Source organism: Fukomys damarensis, unplaced genomic scaffold (genome assembly GCF_012274545.1).
Source record: "Fukomys damarensis isolate Sample0158 unplaced genomic scaffold, DMR_v1.0_HiC HiC_scaffold_7, whole genome shotgun sequence".
Lineage (NCBI taxonomy): Eukaryota > Metazoa > Chordata > Mammalia > Rodentia > Bathyergidae > Fukomys > Fukomys damarensis.
In genome coordinates this window covers 34341523-34362086 of record NW_022900919.1, presented here as the reverse complement: position 1 = coordinate 34362086, position 20564 = coordinate 34341523, and the positions used below count along the sequence as shown (strand labels likewise).

The following is a 20564-nucleotide window of genomic DNA, read 5'->3' as shown; positions in this document are numbered from 1 at the left end:
CTAAAAGGCAGAATGGAGAAAACAAGGACACAGATTCTGACGGAAAATGCAGCTTCAGGAAAGGGTGGCACTGGGCACCTACCTCAGGGTGAGGCCACGTAATCAAGGGGCAGCTACAGATTGGCAGAGCAAGTGAGGGTCTTTTAAACTTTATTTTAAGTTTATTTATTTATTTACTTACTGCAGCAATTGAGATGGAACCCAGGGCCTACCCACTGCCACGCACACACTCACACAGGCGCACGCACACGCACACACTCACACACACACACACACACACACACACACACACACACACACAAATGGGACACACAGATTAGCCAGAAGAACACATGCCTGAATCTTGGGCAAGAATGAACCAGAAAATTGCTAATTTTTACTAGTATTTCTTTGGCTATTTAGAATTCAGGTGTGCCTTTGGGCCAAGTATGGTTTACATTAGTAATAGATGAAGAAAATCTTAGTGCAAGTAAGAAAAAAATACATATGTCGACTCACAAAATCCAAAACCTTTAACACCAAATATCTCACACCAACATGGCCATTTTCTATTAAAAATCTGAAGCCTATGAGATAGGCCACTTCCAACCTGATAGCAAGATTTCAATATAGGAATTTTAATACAATCAGAATGAATAAAAGCAACACAAAATTTTTCTTACAGAAGATGCTGCAAATTAACTGTAAACATCAACTGACTTAGACGTTTAAAAACTCACCAAAGAATAAAAATTAGCAACATCAAGTCCTTGAGCCTTAGTTACAAGAGTTAAGGTGACTGCCAGGGATTTAGCTAAGTGGTTCTGGCACCGCCTCACAAGCACAAGGACCCGAGTTTAAAAAAAAAAAAAAGTGTTAAGGGGACAAAGGAAGGGAAAAATGAAAGGAGTTAAGGACAGTCTATCTTGTTCCATGCAAGCAAATAGATAATTCTATGAAATGATCTTTGCTAAATATGAGCCAACAGGAATAAACAATAATGTGGGTCTCATCAGTCAGTTTTCTTAAAGCCTTGTTTCCTATATTCTCTGTTTCCTTTCCACCTTGGATAAGTTGGGAAGGTAAGGGAAGAGCCGAAGAGAGAAATGTTCTTTCTCCAGGTAGGATAAAGCTATGACAGTCTTCATTCTCGAGAAGTTTCCATGAGTATTTCAAAATTATTGTTGTTCATCCCACTGTGGGATGATCTGCTCTATATCCTCACTGAACCTACTGGGGTTCCCACAAGCAAAGCTTACAAGATGGGGACCTCTAAATGCTGTGGTCCCCAACAGCTTCTCACTCTAACACTGTTCTAGCCCCAGCCCCAGACACTCGTGAAAGTGAACATCTCATAGCTTCTATCCACTATGGACTCTAATAGCTTTGTTCCAGGTAAGCAAATCTCACCTGTGCCTGTGTCTCCACACTACAGGACAGAGGTTGCCTCAGTTCTCTGATAGGTCCAAGAAAAGCCATTGATTCTCAGTTTAACTAGTTTGTTCTTATTGAAAAAGGAAGAATGATGGTTCCTAAGTTCTTTGCACTCAAGAGCTACACCAAGCGTGCTCTCAAAGCAGTGTTATTCACCACAGAATTCTGAGCTTTGTATCCTTATATCTTTTACTTTGAAACAGTTATAGATTTAGGAGGTTTCGAAACTTTACAAGGAAGTCCCAGGTGCTGCTCTTTCAGTTTATCCCAGTGGTAAAATCTGACATCATGAAGATACAGTGTGGAGGCTGGGCATAATCCACAGAAAATGGATTTTTATCAGTGTGTGTGTGTGTGTGTGTGTGTGTGTGTGTGTGTATCCATGACACTGGATCATTTTTAAGGAAAAAAAGAACATAACTTCCATAAATATAGCACACATTATAGACAGTAGTTTGGCCATTGATACAAATCTGGTAAAGGGTTTCTTTGAAATTTATCAGTTTGTATCCTTTTTTATGTACAGTTTTATGAAGTTTTGTCACATACATAGTTTTAGGTAACCATTACACAGTTAAAACTGTTCAATCAAGACAAAGAAATTCTTATTCTATCACTTATAGCAACACTTCCCTCTAACGCTAACCCCTCACATCCACTGAGGTCCGAGGGGCTCTCATTGCTATAATTTACTATAATTTTGTTAATTGGAAAGCAAGTGTATATATATATATATATATATATATATATATATATATAACTAGCCAGTATAATGTCTTTAAGAGTCATTCGAGCATTGTGAACATCAACAGTTCATTCAGTTTTTGATTGCTAATTTATACTCTAGTCAATATACATTGTTAACTATTCAACTATTAAAGGGCATTTGTCTTATTTCTTCATTTTTGGTTAATATAAATAAGGCTGCTATAAATACTTGTGTATAGGTTTTGTATGAACATACATTTTTATGACTCCATGATAAATATCCATGAAAATAAATGATCATTGGGTCAAATGGCAATTTTATTTATTTTAACTTTACAGGAGCCTGTCAAAAGTATTTGCTAGAGTGGCTGTACTATTTCATGGTACATTTTAATATGCCATTTAGCTGTAGAAAAACCGAGTAGTTCTATATCTTTGTGATTACAGTATTCTTTTTCAATTTTAATCAATTTTTCACTTCTAAGTAGTTATGGCTTATCTTAGTTTTGATTTGTATTGGGCTAAAGTCTGTTGGTGATGGACATCTTCTTTTGTCATTCCGATAACTTCTGTGGTGAAATTTTCTCATTTTTGTCCACTGTCTAATTTCATTATTTGTTTTCATATTGTTGAGTTTATAAGACACTAAAACCAAGTCCTTTGTCACATATGTAATTTGGAAATAATTTCTTCAAAGGTAAGCCTTTATGTTATTCCCTTTTTTTCTCACTGAGTTTATTGGTACATTTTAGGTATATGGTACAGTTACATTCATCATTGAGATACTGTACCTTTACATGACAGGTCTTGGTTCTCATTTTTCCCCATACTCCTCTCCTTCCTTCACCACCTCATCCCTTCCTTATTTACAAATACTTTATTTCCTTTTTTTCATTTTCTCATGTTATGTTATCCTCTTATAAAGGTAATTTTCAAAGCAAAATTTTAAAAATTTTATGAAGATTAATCTACTGATTTTTCAAAATGAGTCATGCTTTTGATTTGATGACATGTCTGGGAACTCATCATTTATTTTTAAAATAGTAATATGAGGAGGTGTGCTAAAAATATGATGAATATTTAATTTAAAAACATTTATTATGTTAAAAGTCACATTGCCATTAATTTCCCTCAGAAGACTCTCCTTCAATTTGAGCAGACTTATTTCATTGTTCTTACCATTTTCTGAAGAACTTGTGCAAGTCCTAAAAGTGTCGTTAGTTGCACTGTCATGGCTACCTTGATGTCCTGAAATGATTCAAAACTTTAATCTTTCCTGGGCATTTTGATTAGGGGAAGAGTTAGAAGTCACATGGTGTCAAATCCATTAAGTAAGGTGGACAAGGACCCACACTAATAGTTGAATTTGAAAGAAATTGCTGCTAACATTTAAAATTGATTCAGAGCATTGAGACACTCACAAAAAAGACACTAAGAAAATATTCCTTCCAGGGCTGGGGATTTAGCTCAGCGGTTCGGTGGCCTGCCTTGCAAGTGCAAGGACGCAAGTTTGATCCTCGGTACCAAAACAACAACAAAAAAGAAAATATTTCTTCCAGTACAGATTCAGAAAGCTGTAAGAAAAATGGAGATAAGTGTGTTCAAAGTGAGGGGACTATTATGAGAGTGACTAATGGCGATGTGTCTTTTGCAATAATATTTTTTAACTTTTAGTTTAAACATTCACCATACTTTTTAAATGTTAGTTAAAAGAGTGTTTATTCTGCATAAACTTAATCACTTGAGCCATTATTACATCTTTTTTGGTACCCAGGATCGAACTCAGAACCTTGTGCTTGTGAGGCAGACGGTGGAACCACTGAGCTAAATCACTAGTCCTGCATTATTATCAATCTTACAGAACTTAAAAAGTGTATAAAAAGTATTATGAAGGACTATACGATCAACAAGTTAGGTAACAAATGAAATGGACAAAATTCTAGAAATGTACAAACAACAACAAAAGGAAACATAGGTAAATTAGACTTTGTAAAAATTAAAGGTTCTGTGTCTCAAAGGACATTATCAACAAAGAAGAAAATATACAGAATAAAAAAAGTTTTCAAATCCTATAGGCAGTTCAGTTTAGTATTCAGATTATTTAGAAATATTAAAATACAATCACATATAAGACAGGAATACAATTTATAAAAGAGCAATGGACTCGAATAGATATTGTGCCACAAATAGCCACAAGCACTCAAGGAGGTTTCCATATTAATTGGTCATTAAGGAATCACCAGTGGACATCATGGGATAATAGTTCATATTCACTGGAACACCAGTCATTATAACTGAGCAGAAAATTGCAAATGTTGGTAGGAATGTGGGAACAGGAATCCTCACACATTATTGATGGGAATGTATCAAGCTCCAAATTGTTGTGAAACGCTTGGTAGTTTCATGATGCAACTTGAATGAGCTCTGAAAATATTCTACTGAGTAGTGTGTCAAAAGTGATACAAAAATATCATACATTGTCTGATTTACTTTAAATGAAACAGCAAGGATAGGCAAAGAGAGCAGAACACAGAAAGCAGCTTCTACTGTTTAGGGTAGTTTCTTTAGAAATGGCTCCCCAATCAAAAGTATGCCAGGTCCTTCTTGCCTCAAATGAATTGTCAAAACATTTATTTGAAAAGTGAAGTTAGGGCCAGGGTTTATCAGAGGTTCCGCTGCCTGCCTTGAAGGCACAAGGACCTGAGTTCGATCCTCAGACCCCCCACACACACCAAAAAAAAAAAGAAAAGGAAGGTAAATGGCTATGGGAGAAACCAGTTCTGCAGAGAAGACTTGGGCCAAACAAAGAGAAAAAGAGGGTAAAAGAAAAAATAAAAATACACACCACTTCCAAGAAACGCAGCGTGGGCTCCCATGCAAACTCACATATGAGTGGTTTTCTGTGATGGCTGTTCTTCTTTTACACCATCCACATCTCCTGGAAAATTCCACGGGGTCTTTGTGTTGACCTGGCATCTTGGATTGACAGGTCTGCTCACTTCCCTGGCCAGCTTTGCCACTTCCTATCTCCTATATCATTACGAGCACCGTGATCTAGATGTGAGGTCTATGAATATGGAGAATGGAATCTGGATTCAAAACAGGATTGTGAATACTTGGACACTGAGATCATTGGCATGTTCTAGCTTCGTGTTTGTTCTTCTAGTCATAAGTGATATCATTAAACTAATAGTGAGACCTCACAGACTCTCAGAATTGAGTTGAACCAAGGCACCCAGGATTCAGTGACCTTGAACTTTAAGGTGATTGTCTGTTGGAAGTATATAGTTAATTATATTGAATTAGACTGTGCACCTTAAAACTGTTGTTTCCCTCCCTGTGTAACAAATCAGTAAAACAAACATATAAGTGATGCCTTTTTAAAAATACCAAAAACAGCAGGGAGGGCCTATAAGGATGCAGGACAGTAAGGCAAGAATAACTATAAGCTTAATATATAAGGAGCACTTCATCCTCTGGGCTCTGATAAAACATGTGATCTCTCTAAATGAAAGGGGGTGATGATTTTATATGGTCTGTTGTTCATAAACCCCTATTTTTTCCTGCTCACCCACCCCCCAAGTACTACACAACATCAGCTTTAAAAATTGAGCAAGCTCATGAGGCTTTCCTTTTGAAATCTTGAAACAACCTGCCTGGACTTAGGCCCAGCTTCCCAGTAAACAGGCTGTGGCCAAGGTCCATTCAGACCCCATCTCTTGTTCCAAGGGCAGCTTCAGAAAGCAGTGTCTGCATTCATCCATCACCATTCTCAGTTCAGTGCCTCAGGGGAGAAAACACCCACTTTTCCCGGTGAGGACACTTGAAGTGCTCTTAGTCACACAAGAAAGGTTCTTGCCTCAAAGATTGTCTGTGCTTCACTTCAAATTTGAGAATTATTTCCAAAATGGGTTTTTTGTTATATATACACATGGAGGCTCAGCTCAGCCAGCCATAAATTTCAGCATGTCAGCGCCTCAAGTTGCAAAGGTAAAGCTAGCCAAGCCTTACTTAGAGGTCCTCTGAAGAAAGTGTGAATACAGCCATTGAGAAATAACTGTGTCGGTCATGTTCAAAAAAGTAGGACACTGGCTATTCCTCTTGACTATTCCTTCTCACAAGTAAGATGGCCTTCACTTTCTGAGTGGTGCCTCTTAAAGAACGCATAAGGGGGACAAGAAAAAATAAAGAATGGGCCGAAGATGGACAGATGTCAGCCAAGAAAGTGGTCATGGTTGTTTGTTTAAGTGTACTTACTCTCCCTCCATTTGGGAAAGACAAAAGACCAAATCAGCTCCACTGAGATTCCCCAGAAGAGCTCAAGAATAACTTGAATTAGAAAAGCTACTTTTAAATTTTTGTGCAGAGGAAATGAGAAGCAGAAGAAAATATTTTCTCTCTTTCTCTTTGTGGTAGGGATCTAAAGTTTACAGGTCACAACTTTCTTCTCTTCCTTCTCTCTCCTCTCTCTCTCCTTCCTTCTTTCCTTATTTATTTACTTCTTCCTTCCTTTGTTTCTTCCTTCCTTCCTTCTCTCCCTCTTTCCCTCCTCCCCTTTTTCTTTCTCCCTTTCTCCCTTTCTCCCTCTTTCCCCATTTCCGTTTTCCCTCTTTCTCTTTCTCTCTCTCTCTCTCTCTCTCTCTCTCTCTCTCTCTTGCTTTCTTTCTCTTTCATTTTTTTTTCCCCAGGGATTGAACCTAGCACCTTTGTATTGAGCTATATCCCTTGATCTTTTTTCTTTTTATTTGAGATAAGATCACTAAATTTCCCAAGCTGTAGTTAGCTTGAAATTTCCCTGCCAGAGCATCCCAGAGAGTTAGGATTACAGATGGCTACTGCCGTGCTAGTTCACCATTTCTTTCTCTTGTTTTAGGTCTTGTTTGCTTCTCTTTGTCAAGGGATTAAAAGTAGGATGTTGTGTACAAGCCACATCTACTGCTACCCCAGGGGCTTTGCAAAAGTTGTTCTTTTTGATTGGAATTCTTATATCTCAGTTCCATTTCTGCCAGGCTATTTTTCCTAACTTCTTTATGTTTTTTGAGCAAACTGTACCTGTTTGATAAAGCCCATCGTCTCCCTTTTTAATTCTGCCCCTATGCTGGTATTCACTTTCCCACAACAGCATGTAAGCTCTTTAAAAACCAGCTCTTTGTTTATATTGTTCTCAGTAGTCAATGTTAACACATGCTGTCCTGAGGCTCGGCACTTGCCTTGCTTACAGGACCTGAGTACTGGTTCCCAGCCCTAGGAATGCTGGAGCCTGACAACTCCATGCACTTTCTGGGACTCAGGCTCTGCTGCCCATGACATGCCCTTCCTCAGGATCATCTAGTTTGAGACAACTCTGAAGCGGATTTGAGATCTACAACTCCATGTAAGTGGGCTGAGTACTTTCCTACATCTTCACATGGATCAGCTTCCATCTTCCCAGGTAAATCCAAAGAATACTTCCCCAAACTTTCTGACCCATTAACCACCATCTCAGAGTTTATTTCCAAGGACCCCCCCCAACCCAGAACATTCCCTGATGTATCCCTAAAATGAGTATCTAGCAGGTGGGTGTTGGCTAATGAATACCACATGCATGAGTGCATGTACACTCATCAGGGGTGTCTTCCTGCAAAGCCTCAGTGTTGGTGACCAATATAACCAACGTGACTATGCATACTTACCTATAAATCAGATTGGATTTATAGTATAGCATTTCTCACTTATCCACTCAATGACATTAAGAAGCAACTGACCTGAGTCCATGGAGGATGCATCAATGAGTTGAAGGGGTGAAGTCCTTTACTCATTAGTCTTCAATTTTCGTGGTGAAGTCAGAAAATATGCAACAACAAAAGGTTCTTAAAAAATGCCAGGTAACGATGACAGCCATGTGGAACACTAAAATAGGATAAGAGGTCTCGAGTGATATGGTGGGGTGAGAATGATACTCAAAATCAGAAGTCAGATAAATCTCACTGATGAGATGATATCAGCTCAAGCAAAATGAAATCACGGAGGCTGCCTTGCCTCCTTGTCATCTCAACAGTAGGGGAGGCCAAGGCAGGAAGATAGCATATTTGAGCCCAGTCTGGACAATGTAAGGACTTAGCAATACCCTATCTCAAAATAAGGATAGAGGATAGAGCTCAGTGTGAAGGCTCTGGCTTCCACCTCCAGCACCACAATAACAATGAATAAGGAGGAGGAGGAAGAGGAGGAAAAAGAGGAGAAAAAAAGAGGAAAATGGAAGAGAAGAAGAATGGGAGGAGAGGGGAGGAATTAGCTCCACAGATGAAATATCAGGGTTAAAAATGCTGATGAAGAGAAATACCACGTGCAAAGGCCTTGGAGCAGAAATGTGCTTTCTTTTGAGAGAGACTGAGGAGGCTGGATGGAGTAGGCAGAGTGGAGCATGGGCAGGGAATAGAGTGCATGTCAAGGATTGCTCCCCCTAGATTATGTAGGGTGTCTTATTTTAGGTATGATGAAATGACGCTGAAGAGTTCTAAGCAGGAAGCTGGCACTTCCAGGGTTAGTTTTTAAGTAATCCTATTCCCTAATTCAGTGGGATAAACCTATAGCGTGTGTACCACAGCCAGCGCATAGAACCTTCTCTGTTGTCATGCAAGCCATGTCACCCCAGCAGCCAAGCATGTGTGACAGCTGTTTTGTTTTTTTTTTTTCTAAATTAAAACCTCAACATTCGAGTTTAATTGCAGTGTTGGCACTTTGTATAAATGTGTGGGTTTCGGGTTGCTTTGGGGGCACTTGGTCTCTGAAAGGTTCACCATCACTGTTCTAACTGCTTCTGGAGTTTTAGAAATTTAACAACACCCTACCAGGTAGCACCTACAGTCCTTGCTCAGTGACGTTTACAGGGCAACATCCCCTCGATGCCACTGTTCAGTGCCTTTGGGTGTCACAGAGTCTTAGAAATGCTTTATGCTTAACTACAGTTTGTTTTAATCGAGAAATTTTAAAAACTCATCATGGCCCTTATTTATTGTATATAATCTCAAGTAGACATCATTATGTTCTTCCCAGATGAGCAGGCTGGGAGTCACAGAGGTTAAATGGCTTATCAAGTTTGCATAGCTAGCAAATGACAGGGATGGTAATGAACTCAAATCCTCTTATTCCATATCGTGAATTTTTTACACAAAATATAACCGCACGTATATGCTTTCTTCTTTTATGGTCTGAAATAGAGTAGAAGGAATAAAAGACATGATGGTTCATTGAGTATATTATTAAGCAACTTAGACACAGCATTTGACTTAGCTCCTAAACAAACTTATGAGAAGGCCTGAAGGTTTGTGTGCTACAGATGACAACATTACAAAATAGTACCTTGTGTTCACCTGGCCTCATCAGCACCTCCTGGGAGCTTGTTAAAAATGAGAAATATGGAGTCTCAACCTATCAAACCAAGATAATAATGGTTTTGTTTTATATTTATTGCTCTTCCTCTTGTTGTTTGCATCACTGGGCAACAATTCATGTTCTCTTTATAAATGCATGTTACGATTCAATAGGTCTGCTAACATTCTGTTGTTGCATGGCTATGCCTGCGCACATTCTCTGTCCAGAGTAAAGGAAAGGAGAGAGAACAATTCCTGAACGGTTAACCAAGTTATCAGAGAGCTTATTATTGATTTGTGGCTATTTTATTAAACCAGTGACTCTTCCTGAACAGTATGTGCACAAAGTCTTTGCCATTGTTTCTTAGAGTAGTCTACCAAATTTAACTGATTGTCAAAGGACCAGTAAAAGTATACAATTCCATATCTGTAAAAAATGCTGGCAAGCACTATTTTCGGTACCCTCTGTTCCCAGTCAGTCCTTAGAATTCCTTATAAAATGATAGCTCGGACAGCTGGCTGGATAGACCATACATTAATCCATCTCCGTTCCTGTTCTAAGAGAGGATTAAAGGCTCCTGACCCATAGATTGCTGATTCTGTGCTAACCCAGTTGTACACCTAGCCACCCTTTCTTTCTCCGAGACATGCTAACTTTGTGAAAACACCCAGGACAATCAGTTCACCTCCGCCAGGAAACGGAATGTTCCCAGTGTGGTGGAAATCCCCTTCTCAGCCTCCTTTGCCATCACTGCACCTAAAAGGTCTCCGTTGTCCAGGTTCCAGTTAACCTAGCAGCTTTGCTTGTCTCTGTGCTTTCAGTAAATCAAGTCATATAGTATGTACCGACCTACTGCTTCTTTCACAAAACAGTATGGGAGGGTCATCTATATATTTCTATATAGTTGTAGGTGATTATTTTTCATTCTATGTAGCATTTTTTTATGTAGTCAATACTAACAAGATCAATTTGCAAGCTTCTAGCTTTTAGCTATTAGAAATAACTCTGTGAACTTTCTACAATGTACCCTTTGTTAAACTCATGTACATTTCTCTTGAGTACACACCTATGAGTCAAATCACTGGGTCATAGGATTCATGTATATTCAATCTCAGCTGATACTTTCTGCTTCTAGTTAAAGAGTTTATTTTTAAATTTGATCAGAGGGTGATGTAGACTTAGTCATAGGTACATGTGGCTGTATCTCACTTATAACCTTGTGACTTTCCATTTAAAAGTTATTAAGCCCCTTTCTCTTAGAGACTAAGCTATTCATTGGTTGAAATTAGGCTACACCATTTTCATTACCCTGGGTCTTATGCAGCATAACTTGGGGTCCCTGCCGCTGCTACTAGTGTACACAGGGAAACCATCTGAACATCGAAATGCTCAAAGATCTGGAAAATTGGCTTCCTCTTAGAGTACCAAAGACTATGACAGAGAAGGCCAGATGCATTCTCTACCAAGGTACAAAGAGCATTGCTTTGATCCTGATAGGTGCATTTCTGCCTCTCTGGGGTTAGGCAGAGTATTGGGATTTTATGATTTAGTCCTTTGGGACTAAAAGGCAGCGAGAGAGAGAGAGAGAGAGAGAGAGAGAGAGAGAGAGAGAGAGAGAGAGAGTGTTACTTCTTTCTAAAATAAACACCTCATCTTTGCACATGAGTGTGTGTGTGTGTGTGTGTGTGTGTGTGTGTGTGGTACTGGGGATTGAACCCAGGGCATTCCCACTGAGCTGCATCCCTAGCTCTTTTTTTATTTTGAGAGGGAGTTTTGGTAATTCACTAAGTTACCCACTCCTAGATCAATCTTGAAATCCTCCAGCCTCAGCCATCCAGAGTGCCGGGACTATAGGTGTGTCACCACACTTAGCATCTCACCATTCTTTATGGCTACAAAATAACATGTACTGATTGGGATGGTATAAACCATCTCATTTTTCTCTGTCTGCTTATCAATCACAACTAGCAATTACCCGTAGGTTTAGCCAAGAGCCTCAAGAATACTCAGAGCAACTTGAGTTGGGGACACTCCCTGAAGGATTAGCTATTAGAAGTAATCCAGGGGAGTGAAAAACAGACTGCCCATAGGAAACTTTGCCACAGCACCTTAGTTAATAGCAGGCTGAGATTTTGTGTTCTTTCCAGCTCTGTATGTTTCTGTCCTTAGCTGAGTACAAAATCCAGTTAGAAAGCTTCCTGCATAGACTTTCCACTTTGGTAGAGGACAAACAAAGAACAAATATCATATACATTATGATGTAAAATGATTTATAGGAATACAAGAGAATGTTTTTAACCTTACGCATATCAAAAGAGAGGTGGCAAAATTGGTATTAAAATAGCTTGGTGGCACAAATATAAATACAATATAAGCTTAAAATACGTATCCAAATAAATAGTTTTGCCTTTTCACGTAGTTTTTCATCTTGGTGGAAAATGGATTCTATAAGAGTTGTAATTATGAACCTGGAAAGAATCAGATGAACACCTCAGTGGGAAATTGCAGCGCGTTAAAGGACTATGTTTCCAAACTTGTAGGCAGAACTAAAGGGAACAAGGAAGGGATTGTGGAGGCCATGGGGTTAGCCAGAGTGAGAGGCTCTTTATCAGTCTTGGATGACAGTGAGGAGAGGAGGAGACCAACAGCACCAGGAGTTGTGGCCTCAGGTGGAGAATCTTGGGGAACTTGTAGCAGGCTGGCAGCAGGGACACACTTTCTGCTTCTCTGTCCCTGAATCCCCAGTGGTATCTCCCCCTGGCTGCATCCTCCTAGAAGGCAGGAGGTAAGCACTATTAATGTGGTCTGTGAAGATAAAATGCCCTTTGCTCCCAGATCTGAAAGGGCTATAGGGAAATCATACAGATGCTTATGAAGTAAAACTCTTTTTTAGACCATGTTCTTTTTCCAAAAGATCATACTTACTTTACTGTTATTATTGAATGTTAATTATACATTCCTTGCTCATTAAGCATTCATTAATTAGTGTCTAAATCTGAAAGGTCCTTTTCCTAGCTATGAAAATTAACAGTTTTTTTCTTCACCTGCCTTTATCTTGCTGGAAGATTCTTTAAAACAAACATTAGAGGGTTATGTAAAAACTTTGAAGAAATACTAACAGTTTCTAAACATGAACAAAGTTTCTTGAAACATCTATAATTATATTAGAATTTTACAGTGAAGACTTTATCTTCTGGTTTCAAATCTATATGTAGGTGCTAAAATACTTGCTTGTATCCTGTTCAGTCACCTTAGCTATTGATTTAGGAATTCATGCCACTATTTATCCTCCTGCTCAATGCTTACCATAGCAACCCCTGCATTAGCATTCAGCTTCCTGGTTACAGAACACCTTTCTAAGGAGGAGCATGCCACTTCAATGTGCAAAGCAAACCCAATCTTTTAAATGAAATTTTAAGGGAGAAGGCTATTATATTAAAATTCATAACAAAGAAGACAACTCAAGCTAAAGACTAAAAATTGTCTAAAGCTCTTTTGCACCTACTTAATCTGCATATCTTTCCAATTCTTGGCATTCTGTTCCTCCCGCACTCTTATAAACCAAGATGAACGGGGATAATACAATACCGTGTACAACCTACTCCTAGCACAAGAAGCTTATTGCTTTCTGTAGGGAGTTTCAACTTAGGTCAGCTTCGCCTAAGAATTATCTTTGTTCTATTAGGGAAAGGAAAATTCCTGGTACTGCCACTCAAAGGCTCACAGTGAAAATATTTGGTCTAATTTTCAAGTGTATTTCCCAATGTCAATCAAGTGTCTGAAACATTAGTGATTGTTTTTGCCATATGCCAGGAAATGAGGTAGCACTTTAATTAGGGAAGGAAAATGAAATTGACATGTGTTCAAAAATGATAGTCAAAGCTTTTGTGACTGAGCGCAAAGATGGATACCAGAAAGTTATGATTTGTTCCCAATTGATCATTGGAAATTATTATTTTTTTTTTTGAGTACCACAGATTAAAAGGAGCTGGTCTAGAGGAGCTTCATAATACTGTTCACAGACGGGTGATAGCATTGGAATTATTAGTGATTTTGATGTCCTGTTTCAGTAGAGGACAATGTTTACTCAAAGGGAAACAATGGCTGAACATAAAAGAAATGGGATTCTGTTACCTCAGGGGACTTGTTGGGTAATAGAGATCAAGGAAGGTGAACAAGAGGCTGTATCTAGTCAAGTATGCTGGAGAAAGTGGAGCTGAAGAATGGGATTGAACTTCGTGTCCAGGAAGAAGATCTTCCATCTATGCGCTTTGTGTCCAGGGTCTGCCTGGACCCCAGGAGGCAGACTAAAAGGCTTGAGGGAAGAGTGTCATTATTCTGCACACTTCTTTCCCTGGAGAGGTCATGGATTTTGATTTCAGATTAATCTCCTTTCCTGTAGCCTTGGTCAAAATTAAGTATCTAGACGTTTGGAGGACATTTTGCTATTTTGATGAAAATTTCATCTACCAATAAATGGTCTTAACTTTCTAAGATGACCTTAGCATTGATTAGCACTGTCTGTGGGAGAATCAAAAAATTTCATCCAGATAGACACAGTGAAATGAGAAATCAAGACCTCAGTTAGGTTTAACTAAAGTTTTGGCAGTTATTGAGATTTTTGCCATGAGATGACAGATCAGTTAATGAGTGATTTTTGTTTTCTGTTTTATCATTGTTATAAAGTTCTTCCTTAACATCTTCTTTAATGATACTAAAACTTCCGTGAATGTTAGTATCACTTAGAGAGCTGAAAATCTGGAAGATTAATCTCGTATTGGTTTGGTCAGTAGAGGCCTACAGTTTGAATAGCACTGAGACTCCTTGGGCCTCCTAAATGTCTGTTTTCATGTTCCATGAAGCTGATGTTCACCAAAGTCTGAGAAGAACTGAAAAAAATGAAAAGAGAACAGAAAGAAAGGAAAGGAAAGGAAAGGAAAGGAAAGGAAAGGAAAGGAAAGAAGGAAAAACCCTACTGCTTCGCAGTCTTAATTAAACACTGGACCCACCATAGAAGTTGCTTTAAGACTGCCAATGACTAAGTCTCACTCAGCCTTTTCCTACAAAATCAAAGTGACAAGCTGCTTGCCATAGATTGTTTAGTTCTTCAGAGGACTCTCCTGTGCAGCCAAGTTTGGAAATCGTTTCTTAGTCAGTAGCTCCATTTCTAGGTTCCAAGTCTAGGCTATCTGCAATTGATACTTTTTAATATGCTCCAATGGTAGGACAGGTGATGGATAGAATGCTAGTATCTGAAGGAAATAATCTTTCCCAGCCTTGAGTGAAATCAATCCTAGCTTACCTTGCACACAGCAGGCAGTGAAACGGAGGACTCAAATTCAAAAGTACTAAGTGTGAGTCAGCCAGAAGAGGTACAAATTTGGGCAAAAGAGCAAGTTCTATAAATCTATGGAAGTGGAACCCATTTAGTTAACTCTGAAGGGCCAAATGTGCTATTTAAAATGCTCCAATAGAGCATTCAGCTTCACAGCTGTCTGTAGCTTTAAGGCCAAATTCTCTTTCGCGAAAGTTAGGAAACAGAAATAGGAGTACTAACAAAAGCAACAGGTACTACTGAGATTTTAATTAAGCCCCAAAGACTCCAAGCACCTCATCTGTGATTCCTGTATGCATTATTCTTTGCCAACTGGTACAAACAGATTTCCCTTGACCTTCCTCGCACTTGACCCAAATCTCTGAGTCTGGATATTATTAACATAAAAGGTATACCAAAAATTTAAATTTTAGGTACTATAGAGATCTAACACAAACCCAAGGCTTCTCTGATATTTCACCAAGATTTTTTTTATTGTTATTATTGTTGTTTTATTTATTTATTTTTTTCAGTTTTTATTACAGTCCCTTACAGGACTGTGTTAAAGAATTAAAAAACAAAACAAAACAAAACAAAAACTACATTTCCTCTATTTGGGAAACTAAACTTCAATTTTAGACAGAAACTGTGGATATTAGCCCTTTATAGAGAATTAAAAACAGGATCATGACCTTGTGGCTCACTGGTTCCACAGAGGCCTCAGAGGAGCCGTATTATATGGTGTTGATAAAATTGTTTTTTTGTTGTTGTTTTTGTTTTTTAACTCTTCTGGGCCTCATTTTCTTTTTATGTACAACAATAATGTCTTTCTTATGTTTCCTTTTTTCTTTTTAAAAAATTAATTTTATTGGTACATTTAAGGTATACAGTGTAATGATATTCATCACTGGAAATTTGCACCTTAACCTAATCCATGTTGGTTCTTATTTTTCCGCATTCCCCTGTCCTCCCTTCAACCCCTCCCTCGCTCTCTATCTACAAAGGCTTTGTTTCCATTTTTCAATTTTCTCATATTAATTCCATTCTACATAAGACATAGGAACCTGTACAATCCTGTGATTGCAGTCAACTGCAAATTTATTGTGTTCATTTTCAAACTTCCAATTGCAACACTAAAGTGGGTCGTTTCCCTGCAATGATACAATACTTTCTCCTCCCTCTTTTCTTTCCTGCTGTGTAATGGCTATTGTTTTTTACTGATATGATTTACAAGACTGGAAAAAGCAAACTGCAGTCTCCAACTCATTCCTCTTAGGGTGGATAGAAAATAAACTATTTTTCCTCTGATCTGCTTCCAAATCACCCTCACCAGCTGTGAGTCTCCCCTTTACAGAAAGTTATCAGTTGAAGCTTTTCCCACAGTTTGTTTGTACTTAGCCATCATTTTGAAATGAGATTCTGTTTACTTCATGGGTTTAGGAAAATGCAATCTATCTCAAGGCTCACCCATTTTGTTTTCCCCTAATTGGAACAGGAAGAGAAAGGAGCTTCTCTAATTTGGTGGTGATCTGAAAAATACTCCAAAGACCCTTGTTTGATCCTCCTAAATTATAAAAGTAATTATTGTTTTTTAAATTGCTTGTAGTATAGTATAAATTATTAATTTTTATTCTGAGAAAAAAATCTATATTCTAGTTAGTGAAAAAGAATATTGAGGTACGTTTGATTATTAATAATAAGAAATTCTCAATGGAAACCCTAATCTGAGTGATGTGAAAAATCCTCTGTAGTTTGTCTGATATTTGTAGACTGCTTTATATGGCCCAAAACTCACTCAAAAAATTATTAGTGGTGATGACAAGAACATAAATATGAGTATGAACTTGGCTTTCTGCTCTTACATTTATAACTGGATAGTTTCATGAGGCTTCAGAGCATTTAAGTTTTCACCTGGGAATGTAGTCACTTGTGATAAGATTCAGCTTATTGACAGGAAGGGCAAGAGTAAGCTGCCTGCTTTCCTTCTGACAAAGTCTTTTCAAGATTCCACTCTCTCAATACTCACTAAAAGCAGCAAAAGTCAAATCTGTGCTTTCTTTGTAGTGAATGCATGGGATATTTTCAATTTGATGAAATGCAAAGTGGTGAACTGGGCCAGCCTTGCTTCTGTTTTGCACCAACAACAGAAAAGTAGAGGAGAGTTCTATTTACCGTGAACATCAAGACATTCCTGTTAAGTGGGAAAAAAAAGTTTCTCCCTCTAATATAAGTTTACTGATGTATTTTTTTTAAAAAAAATCTTTTCTTATTCACTGAGGAATATATATTTTAAAGTTCTCAGAGTTCCTATTGACATGAAATATAACAGTCCTACTATAAAATTCAAGTTCACACAAATTTTTATCTGGTGCCAAATTAATAGCAAAAACAATTTATTTGGAGTCAGAGTCCACTGAGTTGAAACCTGACTGTAAAACTGTCTCTTTTACTCTTTGAGTCTTGGTTTTCTTTTCTTATCATGAACTATTAGCTTACATATGCAATATGATCCTTATGAGCCCTGTAATTCCTTGATTAAATTTCCAATGATATTTTGGTTTTCTCATGTTTGCTTACAAATCCCAAATTATGTGCACAGTTCTTCACATATGTTATTTTTCACATTTTGTCTTTTTCATAACTTGGTTGTTTCATTTAGCAAAGGCCAACCTACGATTTCCTATCATCTAAGGTTTGGACCTTAGAACTGACAAAAGCTCTGGTGTCTGAAAGAGGACTCAAAAATGTGGACAGATGGGCTAGAATAATGCACATCTGTCTGCTCCTTCTGGTTTGTGCCATGGTGAGTTGGTTTTATCAGGGAGCTATGCTCTTGAGAGAGGACCAGTGCTAATAATTTTCTAAGACTACTTTTAGGTGGCTAAACACTGGCCTTGGGAAAATAATGTCCCATGATGTGCTGGGGCCAACTCAGCTCCTCAATCCTTCTGATGTCAGTCTTGAGTCTCCTCCTAACTCCACATTTAGTGACATCCTATCAGTGGCTCGAAATTGACTAAAAAACAAGTATTTATATAAAAAAAAATCAACAAATGCTACAAGTCAAGATTTTTAATAGAGCTGCTTGTTAGATATTTATGAGCACATAAACATACACAAGGGCTGATTGAAATGTATGGTGAATGTTTAATCCCTCTCAAAATATTCCTCCTTGCCTCAAATGTAGTGATCCCATCATTTTTGCCACTTTTCTGAAGCAGTTCTGGCAGTCCCCTTTCATGAATGTCCTTAGGTGAAGGCTGCTGCTTAGTCACATCCAACAGAGGCAGCCTCATAAAATCATTATGATGCGTCCTTTTCCATCTTATGTACTGGATTTGGCACCCTGTGGCTTTTGACTTATGAAAGGTAAATGTTTTGAATTGGTTCAAAACACTGAGGCATGCATATGCATACAGTAGCATCAAATATACTCAAGAACAAGGACTTTTGGAACTGCCTCATAAAGTGACAAAATTGATAGGATAAGTATGTTCAAAGCAAAGGCATGTATTTAAAGGGGGGATTAATGTCAATATATCTTTTACTGTAGTAATATTTTCAAACTTACCTCATACTTTTCTATCACACCTCACACACACACACGCACAGTGTGTATTCAGAATTTGTAAATGTTTTTTGGGTAAGACAAAGAAAGGAATTGTAACTTTCTTTTCCCAAATGTTATTTAATGATTTATTCTCGGTGTAAGATATCCATGCAGTTAATGTTTAAATGTATAAAATGTACCAGTATTTCATAGAATTATTAATTGAATACATATTCATATGTGCCAAACATATTATAAATGGAATCTGTATACCCAAATTGTCACTATTTGTGATATAACTAATACAATATTGCTGTTAATATAAATTTTCTATAAATAAGCTTGTGAAAATGGAATACATTGCTTGAGCATTCCTGTGATTTATGTTTCTTCTCAACTATCCACTCTCATAAATAACACTGTGACGAACAACTTGATATGCCTTAAATAGCAGAAAAGTATTCCAGAGTGGAAATATAAAATGTCATTGTGTTTGGATCTTGCGCTCCCTGAATTGTTGACAGTATGTGGGAGAAGATGGCATGAACTGTTTCATCATGGCCAAGAAAAATTCAGCTGCCTGTGTAGCAGTTTAGAGAACCTGGTGATTTATGGGAGCCCTTTAAATGCTAACTGATGGTGTTGGTGGCTGTACTACCAGGTGGTGTTGAAAAGAATGTTCCAGGTTATACAACAACCCTATCATTAGTGTCAGAGCAGATGCCAACTGTTTTTTGTTCATTTTCCATTCTAGACTTGATTGTGGACACCTAGGAGCAATGTGAGTAGCTTGATGGATCCGGAGTCAACCAACACCATCAGGGAGAGTTTGGAAATAAGCAGAGGTACAGTCTTGTGTTGGTGGGGGAGGCCAAGAGCTTCTGGCAAGTCTTGCTTGCCAAATCTACCTCCAGATTTTTGGGCCGTTTTGTTCCCTAATTTTCTACCCAGGCAGCAAATCAGGCCAACTAATCTGGTACATTGTGTTCCCTGATAACTCTGCTTTGAATATATTTTTATATATCTCCACCTGCTGTGTTCACCTAAGTGAAGGTTCTGCTGTGGAATACATTTTGTTTTGAATTTATTTAATTCTTGAACTCAATGTACTAAACTCATAATATAGAGCTGCCCACTGAAAGGTGAGTTGTGGCTATTTAGAAATCTGAAGAGGGCACTATCTTCATTTTTTGAGATTACAATGTAATAGTAGGGAAAAGAGGTCTTAAAATGCCCATGTGATAAGGTGCATGGGATATCATATGAATTGTCACTAAGATATGGGAACAATTGTAAAGTTGCTTGAGAAGATGGGATAACAATGCCTTAGTGAAACTAGTGGCAAGGGTAGTTTTTCAAGTGGTGAACACAGAATAAAGGAATTCTAGGGAGAGGGCATGCCATAGACAAATAAAAAGATAATATGAGTTGCTAGCTTCTAAGATCCAGTTTTACATCACTTCTGAAGTCAAGTATGTGGGTTCTCCTTGCCAAACAAACCCATAGAATGGCCTACACTTTTATTTTATTGTGACACTGCCTAGAGTTAGTGCACACCCACCTCATACATTAGAGGCTCGGTCCCACAAGACTGCCCCCAATTTCAGATGCCAGAACAAACAGTTGTGTCTGGGTCTGCAGAGCCCCTACTTCTGTCCAGTCCCTCTAATAAAGTCCTCCTTAGGTTTGATAGTTTGCTCCTGTGGCTCACAGGAATCAGTTTAACACTGGGTATATTATTGTTGGTTTACTATATAAAGGATATTATAAAGGGCAGAAATGAACAGCCAGATTAAGAGGCACAGAGTGCAAGGTCTCAAAGAGTCTTTTAAGTATAACACAGTAATACATTGGTTCAGGAATTCCACATCCATTGATAAATGTGACTGTGGCCATTTTACCCAGAATCAGGGAACAAATTAATTTCTTGAACCAAAATACCACTATAGAGAACTTCTGTCCCCCATGGATTTGGGGCACTGCACCTTCTAGCCATGTACATATCCACCAATCTGCAAGGTCATTGATTCAATTGTTTGAGCTTTTATGTAGTTTAATGTCTAGCCCTGCTTCCCTTCCCAGAGATTAGTAGATGGGGAAGAAAGTTTCTGATGATTAGCTCCATCCTGATACTCTATGTAGGGCTAACATCTTCTGTTACCTTCCTAGCATAAACTGAGGTGTGGTGTGAGCTCCTGGGGTCTCTTCTATCATTCAGCAAATTCT

General features: G+C 38.2%; 1 long non-coding RNA gene across 1 annotated transcript in view; it reads left to right on the top strand.

Moving 5' to 3' along the window:
- Positions 1-20564, top strand: part of LOC104869071 — a 133277-nt gene that overhangs the window by 56092 nt on the left and 56621 nt on the right. Inside the window, exon 3 of the long non-coding RNA XR_004516142.1 lies at positions 19093-19183. This is a non-coding gene — a long non-coding RNA (uncharacterized LOC104869071). The remainder of the gene's footprint in view (positions 1-19092; positions 19184-20564) is intronic.